The sequence below is a fragment of the Cherax quadricarinatus genome, chromosome 16, assembly GCF_038502225.1.
Source record: "Cherax quadricarinatus isolate ZL_2023a chromosome 16, ASM3850222v1, whole genome shotgun sequence".
Classification (NCBI taxonomy): domain Eukaryota; kingdom Metazoa; phylum Arthropoda; class Malacostraca; order Decapoda; family Parastacidae; genus Cherax; species Cherax quadricarinatus.
The window spans coordinates 50,472,644-50,498,554 of NC_091307.1; the positions used below are offsets into that span (position 1 = coordinate 50,472,644).

The 25,911-nt window shown below is 40.9% G+C and overlaps 1 pseudogene; it reads left to right on the forward strand.

The window, feature by feature from the left end:
* Window positions 1-25,911, forward strand: part of LOC128688966 (glutamate receptor ionotropic, kainate 2-like) — a 250,561-nt pseudogene that overhangs the window by 14,891 nt on the left and 209,759 nt on the right.

Below are 25,911 nucleotides of genomic sequence, written 5' to 3' on the forward strand. Positions count from 1 at the left end.
CAAATGCTCAAGAACAGACTAAATCATATATTAATTTAGAGGATAACCATTAATAAAATGCTCTCCTGTCACTATGTTCAATGTTTTTGTTCACCTGGCATCTTGGGTAACTCTTTCATTTTATTTACACCGCCGGCTGCTCCGATAACTTTTGTAATATCTTTTTGTGTTATGTAGGAAAAGTTAGTCTCAGAAGCCCTTCATCAAGCTTAAAATTTACTTTTCGTAGGTGTCTGAGTGGCTTAAGAATTTTTCTCACAGCTTTACTTTTCGTGATTGTTGCAACAATAAAAAGATACATGAGATGAATGGTTTAGAAAACCGACAAATTGAAGAATTGAGACACTTATGCAACACATAAAGATTCAATAAATATTCCAGTGTGTTGCATAAGTGTCTCGATTCTTCAATAATAAGACAAATATTTACTTTCGTGGATATAGAAGAGTCGTAGGAAAGTATATTTACCGATGACACTAAAATAGGTCCTTAGATAATTTCTTATTAGAACTCTAGAACGCTCCAGGATGACCTGAATAAGGTGGAGTTTATGGAATTAAAAGTGACAGATACAGTTCAACAAATATAAATGTCTGGTTAAGATATTAACTCGTAACCAAACTAATCAACAAGAACTCACATGTTCCTGCCTGTCTTCACAGTCACATTATGTAGTGAAAGACACGAAACAAGTGTTTTAAATGTTCATTTTTTTATGTTCAAATTGGGATAATATAGCTTCTTTTACAGCTGTTGTTAGTGAGATGGTCAGTGTTTGTTACACCAGTGCTCACAGTTGTTGTTTGTGAGATGGTCAGTGTTTGTTACACCAGTGCTCACAGTTGTTGTTTGTGAGATGGTCAGTGTTTGTTACACCAGTGCTCACAGTTGTTGTTTGTGAGATGGTCAGTGTTTGTTACACTAGTGCTCACATCTGTTGTTTGTGAGATGGTCAGTGTTTGTTACACTAGTGCTCAGAGTTGTTGTTTGTGAGATGGTCAGTGTTTGTTACACCAGTGCTCACAGTTGTTGTTTGTGAGATGGTCAGTGTTTGTTACACTAGTGCTCACATCTGTTGTTTGTGAGATGGTCAGTGTTTGTTACACTAGTGCTCAGAGTTGTTGTTTGTGAGATGGTCAGTGTTTGTTACACCAGTGCTCACAGTTGTTGTTTGTGAGATGGTCAGTGTTTGTTACACCAGTGCTCACAGTTGTTGTTTGTGAGATGGTCAGTGTTTGTTACACTAGTGCTCACAGTTGTTGTTTGTGAGATGGTCAGTGTTTGTTACACTAGTGCTCACAGTTGTTGTTTGTGAGATGGTCAGTGTTTGTTACACTATTGCTCACAGTTGTTGTTTGTGAGATGGTCAGTGTTTGTTACACTAGTGCTCACAGTTGTTGTTTGTGAGATGGTCAGTGTTTGTTACACTAGTGCTCACAGTTGTTGTTTGTGAGATGGTCAGTGTTTGTTACACTAGTGCTCACAGTTGTTGTTTGTGAGATGGTCAGTGTTTGTAACACTAGTGCTCACAGCTGTTGTTAGTGAGATGGTCAGTGTTTGTTACACTAGTGCTCACATCTGTTGTTTGTGAGATGGTCAGTGTTTGTTACACTAGTGCTCACATCTGTTGTTTGTGAGATGGTCAGTGTTTGTTACACCAGTGCTCACAGTTGTTGTTTGTGAGTTGGTCAGTGTTTGTTACACCAGTGCTCACAGTTGTTGTTAGTGAGATGGTCAGTGTTTGTTACACCAGTGCTCACAGTTGTTGTTTGTGAGATGGTCAGTGTTTGTTACACCAGTACTCACAGTTGTTGTTTGTGAGATGGTCAGTGTTTGTTACACTAGTGCTCACAGTTGTTGTTTGTGAGATGGTCAGTGTTTGTTACACTAGTGCTCACAGTTGTTGTTTGTGAGATGGTCAATGTTACACTAGTGCTCACAGTTGTTGTTTGTGAGATGGTCAGTGTTTGTCACACTAGTGCTCACAGTTGTTGTTTGTGAGACGGTCAGTGTTTGTTACACTAGTGCTCACAGTTGTTGTTTGTGAGATGGTCAGTGTTGGTTACACTAGTGCTCACAGTTGTTGTTTGTGAGATGGTCAGTGTTTGTATCACCAGTGCTCACAGTTGTTGTTTGTGAGATGGTAAGTGTTTATTACACCAGTGCTCACAGTTGTTGTTTGTGAGATGGTAAGTGTTTGTTACACTAGTGCTTACAGTTGTTGTTTGTGAGATGGTCAGTGTTTGTTACACTAGTGCTCACAATTGTTGTTAGTGAGATGGTCAGTGTTTGTTACACTAGTGCTCACAGTTGTTGTTTGTGAGATGGTCAGTGTTTGTTACACCAGTGCTCACAGTTGTTGTTTGTGAGATGGTCAGTGTTTGTTACACCAGTACTCACAGTTGTTGTTTGTGAGATGGTCAGAGTTTGTTACACCAGTACTCACAGTTGTTGTTTGTGAGATGGTCAGTGTTTGTTACACTAGTGCTCACAGTTGTTGTTTGTGAGATGGTCAGTGTTTGTTACACTAGTGCTCACAGTTGTTGTTAGTGAGATGGTCAGTGTTTGTTACACCAGTGCTCACAGTTGTTGTTTGTGAGATGGTCAGTGTTTGTTACACTAGTGCTCACAGTTGTTGTTTGTGAGATGGTCAGTGTTTGTTACACCAGTGCTCACAGTTGTTGTTTGTGAGATGGTCAATGTTACACTAGTGCTCACAGTTGTTGTTTGTGAGATGGTCAGTGTTTGTCACACTAGTGCTCACAGTTGTTGTTTGTGAGACGGTCAGTGTTTGTTACACTAGTGCTCACAGTTGTTGTTTGTGAGATGGTCAGTGTTTGTTACACTAGTGCTTACAGTTGTTGTTTGTGAGATGGTAAGTGTTTATTACACCAGTGCTCACAGTTGTTGTTTGTGAGATGGTAAGTGTTTGTTACACTAGTGCTTACAGTTGTTGTTTGTGAGATGGTAAGTGTTTGTTACACTAGTGCTCACAGTTTTGTTTGTGAGATGGTCAGTGTTTGTTACACTAGTGCTCACAGTTGTTGTTTGTGAGATGGACAGTGTTTGTTACACCAGTGCTCACAGTTGTTGTTTGTGAGATGGTCAGTGTTTGTTACACTAGTGCTCACAGTTGTTGTTTGTTAGATGGACAGTGTTTGTTACACTAGTGCTCACAGTTGTTGTTTGTGAGATGGTCAGTGTTTGTTACACCACAGTGTTGTTTGTGAGATGGTAAGTGTTTGTTACACATGCTCACATCTGTTGTTTGTGAGATTGTCAGTGTTTGTTACACTAGTGCTCACAGCTGTTGTTTGTGAGATGATCAGTGTTTGGTACACTAGTGCTCACAGCTGTCGTTTGTGAGTTGGTCAGTGTTTGTTACACTAGTGCTCACAGTTGTTGTTTGTGAGATGGTAAATGTTTGTTGCACTAGTGCTCACAGCTGTTGTTTGTGGGATTGTCAGTGTTTGTTACACCAGTGCTCACAGTTGTTGTTTGTGAGATGGTCAGTGTTTGTTACACTAGTGCTCACAGTTGTTGTTTGTGAGATGGTCAGTGTTTGTTACACTAGTGCTCACAGTTGTTGTTTGTGAGATGGTCAGTGTTTGTTACACTAGTGCTCACAGTTGTTGTTTGTGAGATGGTCAGTGTTTGTTACACTAGTGCTCACAGTTGTTGTTTGTGAGATGGTCAGTGTTTGTTACACTAGTGCTCACAGTTGTTGTTTGTGAGATGGTCAGTGTTTGTTACACTAGTGCTCACATCTGTAGTTTGTGACATGGTAAGTGTTTGTTACACTAGTGCTCACAGTTGTTGTTTGTGAGATGGTCAGTGTTTGTTACACTAGTGCTCACATCTGTTGTTTGTGAGATGGTCAGTGTTTGTTACACTAGTGCTCACATCTGTAGTTTGTGACATGGTAAGTGTTTGTTACACTAGTGCTCACAGTTGTTGTTTGTGAGATGGTCAGTGTTTGTTACACCAGTGCTCACAGTTGTTGTTTGTGAGATGGTCAGTGTTTGTTACACCAGTGCTCACAGTTGTTGTTTGTGAGATGGTAAGTGTTTGTTACACTAGTGCTCACAGTTGTTGTTTGTGAGATGGTAAGTGTTTGTTACACTAGTGCTCACAGTTGTTGTTTGTGAGATGGTCAGTGTTTGTTACACTAGTGCTCACATCTGTTGTTTGTGAGATGGTCAGTGTTTGTTACACCAGTGCTCACAGTTGTTGTTTGTGAGACGGTCAGTGTTTGTTACACTAGTGCTCACAGTTGCTGTTTGTGAGATGGTCAGTGTTTGTTACACTGGTGCTCACAGTTGTTGTTTGTGAGACGGTCAGTTTTTGTTACACTAGTGCTTACAGTTGTTGTTTGTGGGATGGTCAGTGTTTGTTACACTAGTGCTCACAGTTGTTGTTTGTGAGACGGTCAGTTTTTGTTACACCAGTGCTCACAGTTGTTGTTTGTGGGATGGTCAGTGTTTGTTACACTAGTGCTCACAGTTGTTGTTTGTGAGATGGTCAGTGTTTGTCACACTAGTGCTCACAGTTGTTGTTTGTGAGATGGTCAGTGTTTGTTACACTAGTGCTCACAGTTGTTGTTTGTGAGATGGTCAGTGTTTGTCACACTAGTACTCACAGTTGTAGTTTGTGAGACGGTCAGTGTTTGTTACACTAGTGCTCACAGTTGTTGTTTGTGAGATGGCAAGTGTTTGTTACACTAGTGCTCACAGTTGTTGTTTGTGAGATGGCAAGTGTTTGTTACACTAGTGCTCTCATCTGTTGTTTGTGAGATGGTAAGTGTTTATTACACCAGTGCTCACAGTTGTTGTTTGTGAGATGGTCAGTGTTTGTTACACTAGTGCTCACAGCTGTTGTTTGTGAGATGGTCAGTGTTTGTTACACTAGTGCTCACAGTTGTTGTTTGTGAGATGGTCAGTGTTTGTTACACTAGTGCTCACAGTTGTTGTTTGTGAGATGGTCAGTGTTTGTTACACTAGTGCTCACAGTTGTTGTTTGTGAGATGGTCAGTGTTTGTTACACCAGTGCTCACAGTTGTTGTTTGTGAGATGGTCAGTGTTTGTTACACCAGTGCTCACAGTTGTTGTTTGTGAGATGGTCAGTGTTTGTTACACCAATGCTCACAGCTGTTGTTAGTAAGGTGGGCATAGTTGGCTGTACTAGCACTCACAGCTGTTGTTTTATTATCAACAGACCTCTGCTGAAGGACGCCAAGAAGGCAGGAGTGACGCACATTGTCCTCGACGTCGAACGTAGGAACATCTTCACTGTGCTGAAGCAGGCGCAGCAGATAGGAATGATGACTTCCTACCACAACTACTTCATCACCTCCCTGGTAAGATAATTAGGTACTAGTGCACATTGACGGCTTATGTACGATAATTGGGTACTAATGCACATTGACGGCTCATGTAAGATAATTAGGTACAAGTGCACATTGACGGCTTATGTAAGATAATTAGGTATTAATGCACATTGACGGCTCATGTAAGATAATTAGGTAATAGTGTGCTTTGACGACTCCTGTAAGATAATTAGATACTAGTTCGCATTGGCGGCTTATATATGATAATTAAGCACTAGCGCACATTGACGGCTCCTTTAAAATAATTAGGTGCTAGTGCACATTGACAGGTCGTATAAGATAATAAGGTACTTGTGCACATTGATAGGTCATGTAAGATATTTAGGTACTAGTGCACAATGACGGCTCATATAAGATAATTAGTTACTAGTGCTCATTGACAGGTTATATAAAAGAAAGACAGAGGCGCAGAGGAAACTCTTATTGTAACAGTTCACTTTTGCAGTACATATTTTCAATTTAATTAGCTTGATAAACCTCTATTAAGAGAACTGTTTTTTATAATAAAAACTCTCTCCTCATTTTACGGTCATCTTCCCAGTTTTCGAAACCTTGTATTTTCTAATTCCAGTAGCCACTTGCCTGATCAATCATACAGTTTATCCAGGACCATCTGTTGTCTTCCAGGTTTTCAACGGTTTATATTCATTTAGGAAATTTTACATCATCTGAAAACTGGATGCTGGATCACCTTTTTCACTCAGATTTTACAAAATTAGTGATTAGCGTAAACTCAGATACAACGAGGTGAGTGCCGCACGTTTACTGGCAAATGGCGTCGTTTTTCCCTTCTCGAGCAACGCTGTCTGCCCAGACCGAGTCATAACATTATATATTTTCAGCTTAACATCTCATGAGCGCCAAAAGCACAGCAACTGGGTTAAATCCTGTTTTTTTTCCCCTATCCTAGTGACGCTCCTCTCACTAAACCTGATACTCATATTCTGTTCCATCTTCCATACTTAACCCACGAGAAGGGATTTTTGTTTTCATAATATTAAGCTCCATCACCTTCTCTGAATATCTTCTGTAATACCTTACATAGTATGCATGTAAATGATACTAGTCTGTAGCTTAATACTTCCTGTCTGTCTCCTTTCTTAGATATTAGGTACTTTTGTTGTTTTCCAGATATGTGGAAGTTACCTTGTACCCACAGACTCAGAAAATTTTGTAGTACGGACTAAATGGACTGTACCTCTGCTCCCTCTCATAGAATCTATAATGACACGTCATTAGGTCTCATTGTCTTTATGTATGCAGCTTACTGAGATGTTTCTTCACCATTTTCATTTTATGCATATGGTGTCCATTACCTCTTGATGTATTCTTTCCTTTTCGAATGTCTGGTGTTGCTTCTCTTTCCTGAAATAATCTCCTTAAATAGTTTGTTTAGCTCTCTTAGATTTGTCGCTTCTCAAGAGCTGTTCTTTCTCCTTTAGTCTCATTACCAGGTTTTTTTCCTGTCATTTTTTTCTAATGTTGCAGTCAGAGTTTTGTATCGCATTTGGCTTTTAATGCTACATCATTCATAGAGGTCACTAAGTATTTCTTCTCAGTCTTGCGGGTTCATCTCTGGTTTATCTGCTCACATTTTTGAGATTTCCTGTACTTTATCCCGGATACATTTGTGATATGATCTTGATGGAAAATGTTCACGTAGTGCCATACACTGTATGTGTCAGCGACCACGGGCCACCATAATTCTGATATCTCAGCCTGGCTAATGCGAGAGATGTGAGTTTAAGTCTCACACGTTGGCCATGAAATATAAAAATGTGATGAATGGTTTGAAAAACCGACAAGTTGAAGATTGAGACACTTATGCAGCATATGGGAATCTTTATTCAGGAAACGTTTCGTGTAAGGAGAGGAGGAGAATGAGGTAATCAGTCCCTCAACCTGGAGTCGATGTGTTCAGTCCATCAATCTTGTACAAGATTGATGGACTGAACACATCGACTCCAGGTTGAGGGACTGATTACCTCATTCTCCTCCTCTCCTTACGCCTTCCTCTTTGTATTGGACTGATGAAGCCACTGTGTGGCGAAACGTTTCCTGAATAAAGATTCCCATATGCTGCATAAGTGTCTCAATCTTCAAATATAAAAATGTCGGTTAATATTTTACTCGTTCATGGCATCGTACAATCCCCCCCCAAAAAACTCCAGAGTTTGGCACAACATGTAGTGTGCTACTACTGGATCACTTATGTGATAAATGGTTTGGAAACCGACAAGTTGAAGAATTGAGACACTTATGCAAGAGTGATGGACTGAACACATCGATTCCAGGCTGAGGGACTGATTACCTCAAACTCCTCCTCTATACCTTCCAACTTTGTATTGGACTGATGAAGCCACTGTGTGGCGAAACGTTTCTTCAATAAAGATTCCCATATGATGAATAAATGTCTCAATCACTATAATATAGTCTTGGATGCACTGGAAGAACAAATAATGCAGATGTAATATATACAGACTTTGCAAAAGTCTTTGACAAGTGCGATCATGGAGTAATAGCGCACAAAATACGTGCTAAAGAAATAACTGGCAAAGTGGGCAGATGGATTTTCAACTTTCTAACTAGCAGAGTGGGCAGCAGAGTTAAATCGGAAGCTGCCATAGTGAAAAGCTCTGTTAAACAAGGCACAGTACTCGCCCCCATCCTGTTCCTCATCCTCATTTAAGACATAGACAGAGATGTAATCCACAGCACCGTGTCATCCTTTGCAGATGATACTAGGATCAGCATGAGACTGTCATCTATTGAGGACACTGTTAACCTCCAAGATGATATAAACAAAGTTTTCCAGTGGGCAACGGAAAACAATATGATGTTCAATGAAGACAAATTCCAACTACTCCGTTATGGAAAACTGGAGGAGATAATAACTAGAACTGAGTATACTATAAACTCAGATCATACAACAGAGCGGAAAAATAATGTGAGGGACTTGGGAGTGGTAATGTGTGAAGATCTCACTTTCAAGGATCACAACAGTGCCACGATCACAACTGCAAAAAAATGATAGGATGGATAATGAGAACTTTCAAAACAAGAGATGCCAAGCCAATGATGATCCTTTTCAAATCACTTGTTCTCTCTAGGCTGGAATACTGTTACACATTAACATCTCCGTTCATAGCAGGTGAAATTGCAGATCTAGAGAGTGTACAGAGAACCTTTACTGCACATATAAGTTCTATTAAACACCTCAACTACTGGGAACGCTTGGAAGCACTTGACTTGTACTCGTTGGAACACAAGCGAGAGAGATATATCATAACCTTCGCTTAGAAAATCCTAGAAGGAATGGTTCCGAATCTGCACACAGAAATTACTCCCTAAGAAAGTAAAAGACTGGGCAGGCGATGCAAAATACCCCCAATGGCGCCCCGCCATTGGTGCACTAAGAGAAAACGCCATAAGTGTCCGGGGCCCAAAACTGTTCAACAGCCTCCCACCATGCATATGGGGAATTACCAATAGGACCCCTGGCTGCCTTCCAGAGGGAGCTGGACAGATACCTAAAGTCGGTGTCGAATCAGCCGGGCTGTGGTTCGTACGTTGGACTACGTGCGGCCAGGAGTAACAGCCTGGTTGATCAAGCACTGATCCACTGGGAGACCTGGTGGTGGACCGGGCTGCAGGGGCGTTGTTCCCCGGAATACCCTCCAGGTAGACTCCAGGTAGGTAGACCATGATGTTCCCTGGTATGAATTTGTATCCCAAGTAAAATATCCCCATTTTAATATTACATATACAAATATTGCACCAAGTATTCCCTATACAACATACAAAAAAAGAACAATATATTAAACAACGATGTGGTGATGTCGACAGGACCTGCACACGGTGGACCTGGAAGACTTCCGTCACGGCGGCACCAATGTCACTGCCCTGAGGATCGTTGACCCGGAGAACCAGCTGGTGCAGAGGGTCATTCAGGACTGGGTGTTCGGAGAACTTCGCTACGGTCGCACTCTTGAATCTCACTCCAGTACACTAAAGGTGAGTATTACGTCTTTCCTCACATTACGTCATCAATTTTCTCATAAAGCAGCCAAAGCCATTTTTAACGCATCGTGTACGTTTTCGACAATTATTTTCTTTATTTTTTTTATCATAGATTAGGTTAGTTAACAACAAATTTGCAAATTAGGAAACAGCACCGCTAAGTCTGGCAACGAGGAAACGTAATCTGTACGATTGTTATTAGTGGGGAGAATGGATTTGTTTTCCCCTGCCAGTTAGGGTTAGTGGTGTCGTCAGGAATAATGTGTCCTAGAGCAGGTGTAGGAGCGTCCCTTGAAGACATGGTCAGTGCTGCCTGTTATTCCATTACCAGGACCAGGCAAAACAACCAGTTTACCAGGAGCAGAAAAATCAGGCAATTCCTGTGTAAGGGGTGAAAAAGGGTTGTTTTTCTACTCACCTTGCTGTGGTTGCAAGGGTCGATTCACAGCTCGTGGCTACACCTCTTCACTGGTCGCTACAAGGTCACTCTTCATGCTCTATGAGCTTTATCATACCTCTTCTTAAAGCTATGTATAGATCCTGCCTCTACTAGATCGCTTTCCAGATTATTCCATTTTCTGACAACTCTGTGACCAAACAAATACTCCCTAACATCCCTATGATTCATTTGAGTCTTCACCCTCCAATTGTGACCAATTGTTGCTGTGTCCCATATCTGGAACATCCTGTTTCTGTCCACCTTGTGGATTCCTCTCAGTATTTTGTATGTCGCTATCATATCCCCCCTATCCTTCATATCGGCCTCAAACTTTCTTGTCTGGTAAGTTTCCCAGAAGACGAAGTTCGTGCTCTTAATACACTGTTTAACTTTCATTTTGAAAATTTTGTTAAATATAAAGTGATACATGATTTGCTCTCATCTGATCAACTTCAAAATATTAACTCTGACTCAGTCAGTAAGAGGATTGACATCCTTTATGGTGAAATTTTTGGAACTTTGAAGAGACGGAATCAGAGAAATTAGTGGAAAGTTCTTTATCAGATAGATATCAAATAACAAAAAAAGGCACAATACCGTGACTGGAACGATACACAAATAACCCGCACACAAAAGAGAGAAGCTTACGACGACGTTTCGGTCCGACTTGGACCATTTACAAAGTCACACTAACCAGAAGTGGAGCAGGACGGCTTTATATAGGCAGGAAGGGGTGGTGGTAGTGGTAGTAGTAGTACAAGAATGGTATATAATACCGACAAGGTGAAATTAAGACATGCGCAACACCCGGGCATCCCTATCGTAGACGCTTCGCCATCCAGCCAGCCACTGGATGGCGAAACGTCCACAACAAAGACAACCAGACGCCGCACATGTGTCTCAATTTCATCAGTAGTAGTAGTAGTAGAAGAGGTAGTAGTAGTGGTAGTGGTAGAAGTGGGGAACAAGGAGGACGAGCCAGTGTGTCTTAATTTCATCTTGTCGGTATTATATACCATTCTTGTACTACTACTACTACCACTACCACCACCCCTTTCTGCCTATATATAGCAGCCCTGCTCCACTTCTGGTTAGTGTGACTTTGTAAATGGTCCAAGACGGACCGAGATGTCGTCGTAAGCTTCTCTCTTTTATGTGCGGTTTATTTGTGTATAGATATCAAACTTTCATGGTTTATATACTTATTAAAATAATACATGGTTCTCATTTTGAGTTTATTGTTTTAAAGTGGTTTATTTTAATAAAGGTATAATTTTATTTAAAAAATAATTTTCCGTGACCAGGCGAGGCCTGATCATTCCCCGTCTCTCTTTATCGAGCAGCGAACCTTTTATAGTCCCTTATCTGGAAGGCGACTATAAACTGGACACATCAATTTATTGAAATTATCTCTAATCAAGAGGAGAGCTCTCTTTCATTTTTAAGTAACTAACAGGATAGCCCTTACTCCTTCCCAAGAGGTGTGCGGAGATGAGATATATAACTGTTAGTTCCAGACATGGGTGCGGCTGGTTCACAGTTGTTCGTAAGTTGGAACAATGACTGTTTATATAAAGTAAAAGGACACAAGTGCAACTAATGTGACATTTATTGTGGCAACGTTTCGCTCTCCAGGAGCTTTATCAAGCCATTGATAAAGCTTGATAAAGCTCCTGGAGAGCGAAACGTTGCCACAATAAATGTCACATTAGTTGCACTTGTGTCCTTTTACTTTACATATTGTCGGTAATTCTACCAACATTATTACAATGACTGTTTAGTCTCACTTCCAACACTTCATAAAAAGTAAACAGTGACTAGTACAGCAAAACTCACAAAAAGTATCAAGGTCCAAGAATGAACCAATCTATAAAGTGCCAGAAGCACACACAAATAGTTTCATTGTGTGTGAGAATTTTAGTTGATCTATAAGCAATAAATTTTAAAAGCCTTTTCTTACCAGCTTCAAAGTTTTCATAGACGTGTCTCCTACACAGTAAGAACATAAGAACATAAAGAAGGAACACTGCTGCAGGCCTACTGGCCTATGCGAGGCGGGTCTAATTCACCCACCGGCTTAGGCCAATGCATTAAAGTAGTCAGGTCAGGTCCTATTCACTTAGAAAGGAGCTCGGCAATTGACCTAGTACCACAGGCTGGTCAGGTCCAACTCACACCCACCCACACCCACTCATGTATTTATCTAACCTATTTTTAAAACTACCTAACGTTTTAGCTTCTATGACGGTACTCGGGAGTTTATTCCACTCGTCCACAACTGACATTGATGTGTATAAATACCATTTTGATAGTTATAATTTCTAATTCTTGAATATGGAGTAGGCATTGAGGTTCTTGATCCAAGGAAATGGACTTATCCTCCTGTTCCTTGAATCGAACCTGAATGCCTCCCATTCCCCAAGTGTTATATATCCCCTACGGGTTTAGCGCCTTTCCCTGCATAAAATAATGTGAACGATATCAACATCTTAAGACAGATACATCTTATCAGATGGATGAAACACCTGGGGGATGAAACATCTGGGGCATGAAACATTTGGGGCATGAAACATCTGGGGGATGAAACATCTGGGGCATGAAACATCTGGGGAATGAAACATCTGGGGGATGAAACATCTGGGGCATGAAACATCTGGGGAATGAAACATCTGGGGGATGAAACATCTGTGGGATGAAACATCTGGGGAATGAAACATCTGTGGGATGAAACATCTGGGGAATGAAACATCTGGGGGATGAAACATCTGTGGGATGAAACATCTGGGGAATGAAACATCTGTGGGATGAAACATCTGGGGGATGATGGTTAGGCAGAGTAGATCAAATTTCCCTATATATTAACATAGTAAACTTGAATTTCTTGGATTCATTCCAGTTTCTGGAAAATGCTTCAGTTTTATCAAAGGAAACTTCTATTTGTTTTAGACTGAGTAAATTGCAATGTATCAGTTTTATTAAACAAATTGTTACTGTGAAGTAACTGATAAATGTTTCTTCTGATCAGATATAAGTCAAAGTCTTTGACTTGATTAGGTTATTCAAGGTTAAATCTTGGTAATAAAGTGTTTATGTACCTATAAGATAATACTGCACTCAAGACTATTGTATTGAGAGCAGATCTTACTGCACTCAAGACTACTGTACTGAGAGCAGATCTTATTGTACTCAAGACTATTGTACTGAGAGCAGATCTTACTGCACTCAAGACTACTGTACTGAGAGCAGATCTTACTGCACTCAAGACTACTGTACTGAGAGCAGATCTTACTGCACTCAAGACTACTGTACTGAGAGCAGATCTTACTGCACTCAAGACTACTGTACTGAGAGCAGATCTTACTGCACTCAAGACTACTGTACTGAGAGCAGATCTTACTGCACTCAAGACTACTGTACTGAGAGCAGGTCTTATTGCACTCAAGACTACTGTACTGAGAGCAGATCTTACTGCACTCAAGACTACTGTACTGAGAGCAGATCTTACTGCACTCAAGACTACTGTACTGAGAGCAGATCTTACTGCACTCAAGACTACTGTACTGAGAGCAGATCTTACTGCACTCAAGACTACTGTACTGAGAGCAGATCTTATTGCACTCAAGACTACTGTACTGAGAGCAGATCTTACTGCACTCAAGACTACTGTACTGAGAGCAGATCTTACTGCACTCAAGACTACTGTACTGAGAGCAGGTCTTATTGCACTCAAGACTACTGTACTGAGAGCAGATCTTACTGCACTCAAGACTACTGTACTGAGAGCAGATCTTACTGCACTCAAGACTACTGTACTGAGAGCAGATCTTACTGCACTCAAGACTACTGTACTGAGAGCAGATCTTACTGCACTCAAGACTACTGTACTGAGAGCAGATCTTACTGCACTCAAGACTACTGTACTGAGAGCAGATCTTACTGCACTCAAGACTACTGTACTGAGAGCAGATCTTATTGTACTCAAGACTATTGTACTGAGAGCAGATCTTACTGCACTAAAGACTATTGTATTGAGAGCAGATCTTACTGCACTCAAGACTATTGTACTGAGAGAAGATCTTACTGCACTCAAGACTATTGTACTGAGAGCAGATCTTACTGCACTCAAGACTATTGTACTGAGAGCAGATCTTACTGCACTCAAGACTATTGTACTGAGAGCAGATCTTACTGCACTCAAGAATTACATTTAAAGGACCCCAATGGAAATAAGTGACTCTGTCTGACTTTTTTGGGTTATCCTAGGTTCTCTACACATATGCTGCTATGTATGATAATTCTATGTAACTGTATTTCTGTATACCTGAATAAACTTACTTACTTACTTACTTAGATCTTACTGCACTCAAGACTACTGTACTGAGAGCAGATCTTATTGCACTCAAGACTATTGTACTGAGAGCAGATCTTACTGCACTCAAGATTATTGTGCTGAGAGCAGATCTTACTGCACTCAAGACTATTATACTGAGAGCAGATCTTACTGCACTCAAGACTATTGTACTGAGAGCAGATCTTACTGCACTCAAGACTATTGTACTGAGAGCAGATCTTACTGCACTCAAGACTAATGTTCTGAGAGCAGATCTTATTGCACTCAAGACTACTGTACTGAGAGCAGAACTTACTGCACTCAAGACTATTGTACTGAGAGCAGATCTTACTGCACTCAAGACTATTGTACTGAGAGCAGATCTTACTGCACTCAAGACTAATGTACTGAGAGCAGCTCTTATTGCACTCAAGACTATTGTACAGAGAGCAGATCTTACTGCACTCAAGACTATTGTACTGAGAGCAGATCTTACTGCACTCAAGACTATTGTACTGAGAGCAGATCTTATTGCACTCAAGATTATTGTACTGAGATCAGATCTTATTGCACTCAAGACTATTGTACTGAGAGCAGATTTTACTGCACTCAAGACTACTGTACTGAGAGCAGATCTTACTGCACTCAAGACTACTGTACTGAGAGCAGATCTTATTGCACTCAAGACTATTGTACTGAGAGCAGATTTTACTGCTCTCAAGACTATTGTACTGAGAGCAGATCTTACTGCACTCAAGACTACTGTACTGAGAGCAGATCTTACTGCTCTCAAGAGTATTGTACTGAGAGCAGATCTTATTGCACTCAAGACTACTGTACTGAGAGCAGATCTTACTGCACTCAAGACTATTGTACTGAGAGCAGATCTTACTGCTCTCAAGACTATTGCACTGAGAGCAGATCTTATTGCACTCAAGACTACTGTACTGAGAGCAGATCTTACTGCACTCAAGCTTATTGTACTGAGAGCAGATCTTTCTGCACTCAAAACTATTGTATTGAGAGCAGATCTTTCTGCACTCAAGACTATTGTATTGTGAGCAGATCTTTCTGCACTCAAGACTATTGTATTGAGAGCAGATCTTATTGCACTCAAGACTATTGTATTGAGAGCAGATCTTTCTGCACTCAAGACTATTGTACTGAGAGCAGATCTTATTGCACTCAAGACTATTGTATTGAGAGCAGATCTTTCTGCACTCAAGACTATTGTATTGAGAGCAGATCTTATTGCACTCAAGACTATTGTATTGAGAGCAGATCTTACTGCACTCAAGACTATTGTATTGAGAGCAGATCTTACTGCACTCAAGACTATTGTACTGAGAGCAGAACTTACTGCACTCAAGACTACTGTAATGAGAGCAGATCTTACTGCACTCAAGACTATTGTACTGAGAGCAGATCTTACTGCACTCAAGACTACTGTACTGAGAGCAGATCTTACTGCACTCAAGACTATTGTACTGAGAGCAGAACTTACTGCACTCAAGACTACTGTACTGAGAGCAGATCTTACTGCACTCAAGACTACTGTATTGAGAGCAGATCTTACTGCACTCAAGACTATTGTACTGAGAGCAGAACTTACTGCACTCAAGACTACCGTACTGAGAGCAGATCTTACTGCACTCAAGACTACTGTACTGAGAGCAGATCTTACTGCACTCAAGACTATTGTACTGAGAGCCGATCTTATTGCACTTAAGACTATTGTATTGAGAGCAGATCTTACTGCACTCAAGACTATTGTACTGAGAGCAGATCTTACTGCACTCAAGACTATTGTACTGAGAGCAGAACTTACTGCACTCAAGACTACTGTAATGAGAGCAGATCTTACTGCACTCAAGACTATTGTACTGAGAGCAGATCTTACTGCACTCAAGACTACTGTACTGAGAGCAGATCTTACTGCACTCAAGACTACTGTACTGAGAGCAGATCTTTCTGCACTCAAGACTATTGTATTGAGAGCAGAACTTACTGCACTCAAGACTACTGTACTGAGAGCAGATCTTACTGCACTCAAGACTACTGTACTGAGAGCAGATCTTACTGCACTCAAGACTATTGTACTGAGAGCCGATCTTACTGCACTTAAGACTATTGTATTGAGAGCAGATCTTACTGCACTCAAGACTATTGTATTGAGAGCAGATCTTACTGCACTCAAGACTATTGTACTGAGAGCAGAACTTACTGCACTCAAGACTACTGTAATGAGAGCAGATCTTACTGCACTCAAGACTATTGTACTGAGAGCAGATCTTACTGCACTCAAGACTATTGTACTGAGAGCAGATCTTACTGCACTCAAGACTACTGTACTGAGAGCAGATCTTATTGTACTCAAGACTATTGTACTGAGAGCAGATCTTACTGCACTCAAGACTACTGTACTGAGAGCAGATCTTACTGCACTCAAGACTACTGTACTGAGAGCAGATCTTACTGCACTCAAGACTACTGTACTGAGAGCAGATCTTACTGCACTCAAGACTACTGTACTGAGAGCAGATCTTACTGCACTCAAGACTACTGTACTGAGAGCAGATCTTACTGCACTCAAGACTACTGTACTGAGAGCAGGTCTTATTGCACTCAAGACTACTGTACAGAGAGCAGATCTTACTGCACTCAAGACTACTGTACTGAGAGCAGATCTTACTGCACTCAAGACTACTGTACTGAGAGCAGATCTTACTGCACTCAAGACTACTGTACTGAGAGCAGATCTTACTGCACTCAAGACTACTGTACTGAGAGCAGATCTTACTGCACTCAAGACTACTGTACTGAGAGCAGATCTTACTGCACTCAAGACTACTGTACTGAGAGCAGATCTTACTGCACTCAAGACTACTGTACTGAGAGCAGGTCTTATTGCACTCAAGACTACTGTACTGAGAGCAGATCTTACTGCACTCAAGACTACTGTACTGAGAGCAGATCTTACTGCACTCAAGACTACTGTACTGAGAGCAGATCTTACTGCACTCAAGACTACTGTACTGAGAGCAGATCTTACTGCACTCAAGACTACTGTACTGAGAGCAGATCTTACTGCACTCAAGACTACTGTACTGAGAGCAGATCTTACTGCACTCAAGACTACTGTACTGAGAGCAGATCTTATTGTACTCAAGACTATTGTACTGAGAGCAGATCTTACTGCACTAAAGACTATTGTATTGAGAGCAGATCTTACTGCACTCAAGACTATTGTACTGAGAGCAGATCTTACTGCACTCAAGACTATTGTACTGAGAGCAGATCTTACTGCACTCAAGAATTACATTTAAAAGACCCCAATGGAAATAAGTGACTCTGTCTGACTTTTTTGGGTTATCCTAGGTTCTCTACACATATGCTGCTATGTATGATAATTCTATGTAACTGTATTTCTGTATACCTGAATAAACTTACTTACTTACTTACTTAGATCTTACTGCACTCAAGACTACTGTACTGAGAGCAGATCTTATTGCACTCAAGACTATTGTACTGAGAGCAGATCTTACTGCACTCAAGATTATTGTGCTGAGAGCAGATCTTACTGCACTCAAGACTATTATACTGAGAGCAGATCTTACTGCACTCAAGACTATTGTACTGAGAGCAGATCTTACTGCACTCAAGACTATTGTACTGAGAGCAGATCTTACTGCACTCAATACTAATGTTCTGAGAGCAGATCTTATTGCACTCAAGACTACTGTACTGAGAGCAGAACTTACTGCACTCAAGACTATTGTACTGAGAGCAGATCTTACTGCACTAAAGACTATTGTATTGAGAGCAGATCTTACTGCACTCAAGACTATTGTACTGAGAGCAGATCTTACTGCACTCAAGACTACTGTACTGAGAGCAGATCTTACTGCACTCAAGACTACTGTACTGAGAGCAGATCTTATTGTACTCAAGACTATTGTACTGAGAGCAGATCTTACTGCACTAAAGACTATTGTATTGAGAGCAGATCTTACTGCACTCAAGACTATTGTACTGAGAGCAGATCTTACTGCACTCAAGACTATTGTACTGAGAGCAGATCTTACTGCACTCAAGAATTACATTTAAAAGACCCCAATGGAAATAAGTGACTCTGTCTGACTTTTTTGGGTTATCCTAGGTTCTCTACACATATGCTGCTATGTATGATAATTCTATGTAACTGTATTTCTGTATACCTGAATAAACTTACTTACTTACTTACTTAGATCTTACTGCACTCAAGACTACTGTACTGAGAGCAGATCTTATTGCACTCAAGACTATTGTACTGAGAGCAGATCTTACTGCACTCAAGATTATTGTGCTGAGAGCAGATCTTACTGCACTCAAGACTATTATACTGAGAGCAGATCTTACTGCACTCAAGACTATTGTACTGAGAGCAGATCTTACTGCACTCAAGACTATTGTACTGAGAGCAGATCTTACTGCACTCAAGACTAATGTTCTGAGAGCAGATCTTATTGCACTCAAGACTACTGTACTGAGAGCAGAACTTACTGCACTCAAGACTATTGTACTGAGAGCAGATCTTACTGCACTCAAGACTATTGTACTGAGAGCAGATCTTACTGCACTCAAGACTAATGTACTGAGAGCAGCTCTTATTGCACTCAAGACTATTGTACAGAGAGCAGATCTTACTGCACTCAAGACTATTGTACTGAGAGCAGATCTTACTGCATTCAAGACTATTGTACTGAGAGCAGATCTTATTGCACTCAAGATTATTGTACTGAGATCAGATCTTATTGCACTCAAGACTATTGTACTGAGAGCAGATTTTACTGCACTCAAGACTACTGTACTGAGAGCAGATCTTACTGCACTCAAGACTACTGTACTGAGAGCAGATCTTATTGCACTCAAGACTATTGTACTGAGAGCAGATTTTACTGCTCTCAAGACTATTGTACTGAGAGCAGATCTTACTGCACTCAAGACTACTGTACTGAGAGCAGATCTTACTGCTCTCAAGAGTATTGTACTGAGAGCAGATCTTATTGCACTCAAGACTACTGTACTGAGAGCAGATCTTACTGCACTCAAGACTATTGTACTGAGAGCAGATCTTACTGCTCTCAAGACTATTGCACTGAGAGCAGATCTTATTGCACTCAAGACTACTGTACTGAGAGCAGATCTTACTGCACTCAAGCTTATTGTACTGAGAGCAGATCTTACTGCACTCAAGACTGCTGTACTGAGAGCAGATCTTTCTGCACTCAAAACTATTGTATTGAGAGCAGATCTTTCTGCACTCAAGACTATTGTATTGTGAGCAGATCTTTCTGCACTCAAGACTATTGTATTGAGAGCAGATCTTATTGCACTCAAGACTATTGTATTGAGAGCAGATCTTTCTGCACTCAAGACTATTGTACTGAGAGCAGATCTTATTGCACTCAAGACTATTGTATTGAGAGCAGATCTTATTGCACTCAAGACTATTGTATTGAGAGCAGATCTTACTGCACTCAAGACTATTGTATTGAGAGCAGATCTTACTGCACTCAAGACTATTGTACTGAGAGCAGAACTTACTGCACTCAAGACTACTGTAATGAGAGCAGATCTTACTGCACTCAAGACTATTGTACTGAGAGCAGATCTTACTGCACTCAAGACTACTGTACTGAGAGCAGATCTTACTGCACTCAAGACTATTGTACTGAGAGCAGAACTTACTGCACTCAAGACTACTGTACTGAGAGCAGATCTTACTGCACTCAAGACTACTGTACTGAGAGCAGATCTTACTGCACTCAAGACTATTGTACTGAGAGCAGAACTTACTGCACTCAAGACTACTGTACTGAGAGCAGATCTTACTGCACTCAAGACTACTGTACTGAGAGCAGATCTTACTGCACTCAAGACTATTGTACTGAGAGCCGATCTTACTGCACTTAAGACTATTGTATTGAGAGCAGATCTTACTGCACTCAAGACTATTGTACTGAGAGCAGATCTTACTGCACTCAAGACTATTGTACTGAGAGCAGAACTTACTGCACTCAAGACTACTGTAATGAGAGCAGATCTTACTGCACTCAAGACTATTGTACTGAGAGCAGATCTTACTGCACTCAAGACTACTGTACTGAGAGCAGATCTTACTGCACTCAAGACTACTGTACTGAGAGCAGATCTTTCTGCACTCAAGACTATTGTATTGAGAGCAGAACTTACTGCACTCAAGACTACTGTACTGAGAGCAGATCTTACTGCACTCAAGACTACTGTACTGAGAGCAGATCTTACTGCACTCAAGACTATTGTACTGAGAGCCGATCTTACTGCACTTAAGACTATTGTATTGAGAGCAGATCTTACTGCACTCAAGACTATTGTATTGAGAGCAGATCTTACTGCACTCAAGACTATTGTACTGAGAGCAGAACTTACTGCACTCAAGACTACTGTAATGAGAGCAGATCTTACTGCACTCAAGACTATTGTACTGAGAGCAGATCTTACTGCACTCAAGACTACTGTACTGAGAGCAGATCTTACTGCACTCAAGACTATTGTACTGAGAGCAGAACTTACTGCACTCAAGACTACTGTACTGAGAGCAGATCTTACTGCACTCAAGACTACTGTACTGAGAGCAGATCTTACTGCACTCAAGACTATTGTACTGAGAGCAGAACTTACTGCACTCAAGACTACTGTACTGAGAGCAGATCTTACTGCACTCAAGACTACTGTACTGAGAGCAGATCTTACTGCACTCAAGACTATTGTACTGAGAGCCGATCTTACTGCACTTAAGACTATTGTATTGAGAGCAGATCTTACTGCACTCAAGACTATTGTACTGAGAGCAGATTTTTCTGCACTCAAGACTACTGTACTGAGAGCAGATTTTTCTGCACTCAAGACTATTGTACTGAGAGCAGATCTTACTGCACTCAAGACTACTGTACTGAGAGCAGATCTTACTGCACTCAAGACTATTGTACTGAGAGCCGATCTTACTGCACTTAAGACTATTGTATTGAGAGCAGATCTTACTGCACTCAAGACTATTGTACTGAGAGCAGATTTTTCTGCACTCAAGACTACTGTACTGAGAGCAGATTTTTCTGCACTCAAGACTATTGTACTGAGAGCAGATCTTATTGCACTCAAGACTATTGTAATGAGAGCAGATCTTACTGCACTCAAGACTATTGTACTGAGAGCAGATCTTACTGCACTCAAGACTACTGTACTGAGAGCAGATCTTACTGCACTCAAGGCTTCTGTACTGAGAGCAGATCTTACTGCACTCAAGACTACTGTACTGAGAACAGATTTTTCTGCACTCAAGACTATTGTACTGAGAGCAGGTCTTACTGCACTCAAGACTACTGTACTGAGAGCAGATCTTACTGCACTCAAGACTACTGTACTGAGAGCAGATCTTACTGCACTCAAGACTACTGTACTGAGAGCAGATCTTACTGCACTCAAGACTAATGTACTGAGAGTAGTGTAAAATACCCCAGAAGGGGCAACTTTAAGCACTTTAAGTAACTGCCATATTAAAAAAAAAAAATGTTGACCTGTACACAAAGTCGAGTTTCTGAAATAGTTTGGCCGGTGCTCACTGTACTTTGTTTTATAACATTAGAACATAAGAAAGGAGGAATACTGCAGCAGTCCTATTGGCCCATACTAGGCAGGTCCTTCACAGATCCATCCCACTAATAGAATATTTGCCCTCATAAGAGCATAAGAACATAAGAACATAAGAAATAAGGAACACTGCAACAGGCCTACTGGTCTATGCGAGGCAGCTCCAATTCTGCCCACCGGCTTAAGCCAACGCCTTGACCTAGTGATGTCAGACACGTCACTTAAGGGAGGAGCACGGCATCCGACCTAGTAGCTAGTCAGGTCCAACTCACACCCACCCACACCCACTCATGTATTTATCCAACCTATTTTTAAAACTACACAACGTCTTGGCGTCTATGATGGTACTCGGGAGTTTGTTCCACTCATCCACAACTCCAAACCAGTGCTTTCCTATATCCTTCCTGAATCTGAGTTTTTCCAATTTAAAACCATTGCTGCGAGTCTTGTTTATGTTAGATATTTTTAGCACACTCTTTACATTCCCTTTCTTAATTCCTGTTTTCCATTTATACACCTCAGTCATATCCCCCATAATTCTACGCATTTCTAGAGAGTGCAGATTCAGGGCCGGTGCTCTCTGTACAATGTTACATAACGTGGCCGACACTCTCTGTACAGTGTTATATAACGTGGCCGGCACTCTCTGTACAGTGTTATGTAACCCATTCCAGGATTTTTGGAATGAGTCCGATAACTTTAAGAAAATTTATCGGACACTGAAGAGTTTGAGTTAGATAACAGCTGAGAGTGGAACTGAAGTGAAGAACATCTTTCAAAATTACTTGAGTATTTATTGTTTAATGTATTCAGGAGGTAAAGGTTAAATCAGAAGGTATGATAGAACTCCTGACTGTATAGAAGGTAATCATGTTTGATCCATGGTAGGGGAGGTCAGGCTGAAATTCATAAAAGATGAACTCTTCCCAGACGAAAATTAACCTCCCATGAACCACTTCAGTCTTGAGTGCTCGTTCATCTTACATTCTGGAACATATCCAGGTCCTGAGTGCTCGTTCATCTTACATTCTGGAGCATATCCAGGTCTTGAGTGCTCGTTCATCTTACATTCTGGAGCATATCCAGGTCTTGAGTGCGCGTTCATCTTACATTCTGGAGCATATCCAGGTCTTGAGTGCTCGTTCATCTTACATTCTGGAGCATATCCAGGTCTTGAGTGCTCGTTCATCTTACATTCTGGAGCATATCCAGGTCTTGAGTGCTCGTTCATCTTACATTCTGGAGCATATCCAGGTCTTGAGTGCTCGTTCATCTTACATTCTGGAGCATATCCAGGTCTTGAGTGCTCGTTCATCTTACATTCTGGAGCATATCCAGGTCTTGAGTGCTCGTTCATCTTACATTCTGGAGCATATCCAGGTCTTGAGTGCTCGTTCATCTTACATTCTGGAACATATCCTGGTCTTGAGTGCTCGTTCATCTTACATTCTGGAGCATATCCAGGTCTTGAGTGCTCGTTCATCTTACATTCTGGAGCATATCCAGGTCTTGAGTGCTCGTTCATCTTACATTCTGGAACATATCCAGGTCTTGAGTGCTCGTTCATCTTACATTCTGGAGCATATCCAGGTCTTGAGTGCTCGTTCATCTTACATTCTGGAACATATCCAGGTCTTGAGTGCTCGTTCATCTTACATTCTGGAGCATATCCAGGTCTTGAGTGCTCGTTCATCTTACATTCTGGAACATATCCAGGTCTTGAGTGCTCGTTCATCTTACATTCTGGAGCATATCCAGGTCTTGAGTGCTCGTTCATCTTACATTCTGGAGCATATCCAGGTCTTGAGTGCTCGTTCATCTTACATTCTGGAGCATATCCAGGTCTTGAGTGCTCGTTCATCTTACATTCTGGAACATATCCAGGTCTTGAGTGCTCGTTCATCTTACATTCTGGAGCATATCCAGGTCTTGAGTGCTCGTTCATCTTACATTCTGGAACATATCCAGGTCTTGAGTGCTCGTTCATCTTACATTCTGGAACATATTCAGGTCTTGAGTGCTCGTTCATCTTACATTCTGGAACATATCCAGGTCTTGAGTGCTCGTTCATCTTACATTCTGGAACATATTCAGGTCTTGAGTGCTCATTCATCTTACATTCTGGAACATATTCAGGTCTTGAGTGCTCGTTCATCTTACATTCTGGAACATATCCAGGTCCTGAGTGCTCGTTCATCTTACATTCTGGAACATATCCAGGTCTTGAGTGCTCGTTCATCTTACATTCTGGAGCATATCCAGGTCCTGAGTGCTCGTTCATCTTACATTCTGGAGCATATCCAGGTATTGAGTGCTCGTTCATCTTACATTCTGGAACATATCCAGGTCTTGAGTGCTCGTTCATCTTACATTCTGGAACATATCCAGGTCTTGAGTGCTCGTTCATCTTACATTCTGGAACATATCCAGGTCTTGAGTGCTCGTTCATCTTACATTCTGGAACATATCCAGGTCTTGAGTGCTCGTGCATCTTACATTCTGGAACATATCCTGGTCTTGAGTGCTCGTTCATCTTACATTCTGGAACATATCCAGGTCTTGAGTGCTCGTTCATCTTACATTCTGGAACATATCCAGGTCTTGAGTGCTCGTTCATCTTACATTCTGGAACATATTCAGGTCTTGAGTGCTCATTCATCTTACATTTTGGAACATATCCAGGTCTTGAGTGCTCATTCATCTTACATTCCGGAACATATCCTGGTCTTGAGTGCTCGTTCATTTTACATTCTGGAACATATTCAGGTCTTGAGTGCTCATTCATCTTACATTCTGGAACATATCCAGGTCTTGAGTGCTCATTCATCTTACATTCCGGAACATATCCAGGTCTTGAGTGCTCGTTCATCTTACATTCTGGAACATATTCAGGTCTTGAGTGCTCATTCATCTTACATTCTGGAACATATCCAGGTCTTGAGTGCTCATTCATCTTACATTCTGGAACATATCCAGGTCTTGAGTGCTCGTTCATCTTACATTCTGGAACATAACCTGGAAGATTACTCTGTGTAGAAGCAAATTAATCAGTGTTATATCATATTTAAGTTGAAATTGTTTCCTATCGCGTGACAATTCGAGAATGATATTTAATTTCAATTTTATTAGAATTCAATATTAATGCGATCTTTCTATATATTTCTAGAGGGCAATGTGTATCGTTTTATGTGTCCTTTTATATAAGAATAACTTGGATGGGTTTCAAAAAATTCGATCAATTAGTTTCCACAACATTAAGGTAGGAAATTAACCTGTAAAATAGAATAACCAGTTGCATTCATGTCTCTGTGTGAACGTATCGTTCATATATTGTTTATGGCTAAGGCGATACATGGATACCTTTCTGGGATCACACAGCGGCCGAGATACATCTACACATGATACTCTAGTACATGGATATGAAAACGAATTTTGATATAGTTTTACCAGACTTTCCTCTCCCAGTCTGTCTCTTTTTCTCCTCCATTATCTGTCTCTTGCTGTTCACTAGGTCCTTGTCTTCAGCGTACTGGTCCAGCTCTATCTCACCTTCTCTTATGGAACACTCTCCAATTTCCCATGTTGCGTCCCTCGTAAACATTGAGAGTCATGAAAGAGTCTACATTATTCTTGTGTCAACAGTAGTGGCTGGTATGGGCCAACAGGCCTGTTGCAGTGTTCCTCCTTTCTTATGTTCTTATGTGTGTCAGTGTGGGGGTCGGGGAGGGAGGGATGGATGGATGGAGGAAAGGTGGGAGAGGGAGGGAGGGCTGACAGACTCTTTACCGCACCTCCTCTCAATCAATCAATCAATAAGTTTTTATTTCCTTGAAAAATTACATTCACATTATCAAATTACAAAAATGGGTTGTAGTGCAAACAGCCACTGTCATGCCTAGGCATTATGGGTAGACATAATTTAATGGCTTACAGACTACATAATACAAAGAAATTGAATATAGTTTAAGTTGTGCATTTTATTTATTTATAGTACACAGTAATTTTACTCAAGTTACAATAGGTTCAATAATAAATATTGAAATTATATTATGGGAATATAATATTGTG